General features: G+C 68.3%; 1 protein-coding gene across 1 annotated transcript in view; it reads left to right on the plus strand.

The window, feature by feature from the left end:
* The window catches only part of LOC103616969 (beta-xylosidase/alpha-L-arabinofuranosidase 2), a 17,366-nt gene that overhangs the window by 12,946 nt on the left and 3,919 nt on the right, over positions 1-501 (plus strand). The window lies entirely within an intron of this gene.

Below are 501 nucleotides of genomic sequence, written 5' to 3' on the forward strand. Positions count from 1 at the left end.
CCACGGCGGGGCCAGGCGGCAGCTGCCAGGGGATGAAGGGCAGCTTTGTGGTGGCAGTGCCTGGCGGAGCCCGGCTGTCCCTCTGTGCATTGTGTGTGCAGCGCCTGGCAACCGCCGCGGGTGCCCCCCAGGATCGGGGCAGCAGCAGCAGGGCTGAGGTGGGATCCCACTGCCCTCCCCGGCCTTGCTCCTGAGGGCTGTGTTTGGGGGGGACAGGGCTGTGCCCCTCTGAGGGCTGTGTTTTGGGGGGATGGGGCTGCCCAGTTTAGTGACCGCGTGTTCTGCTCTGCTCCTCTTGCAGGGAAGCCACCATCCCCGATGGGAGACAGCATCCCCCCACCCTCCGCACCGCCCCCTTCACCTGGGGATGCCCTGCAGGGAGACCGCAGCCCCCCTCAGCGTGACCGACCCGGCCCTCCAGATGTCATCCCCTCGGAAAAGACCGTCCCACCCATCCCTGCAGCCATCCCCCCCTCTGAAAAGATTGTCTCGCCCGTCCCT

The sequence above is a fragment of the Corvus brachyrhynchos genome, unplaced genomic scaffold, assembly GCF_000691975.1.
Source record: "Corvus brachyrhynchos isolate BGI_N302 unplaced genomic scaffold, ASM69197v1 scaffold65, whole genome shotgun sequence".
Taxonomy (NCBI): domain Eukaryota; kingdom Metazoa; phylum Chordata; class Aves; order Passeriformes; family Corvidae; genus Corvus; species Corvus brachyrhynchos.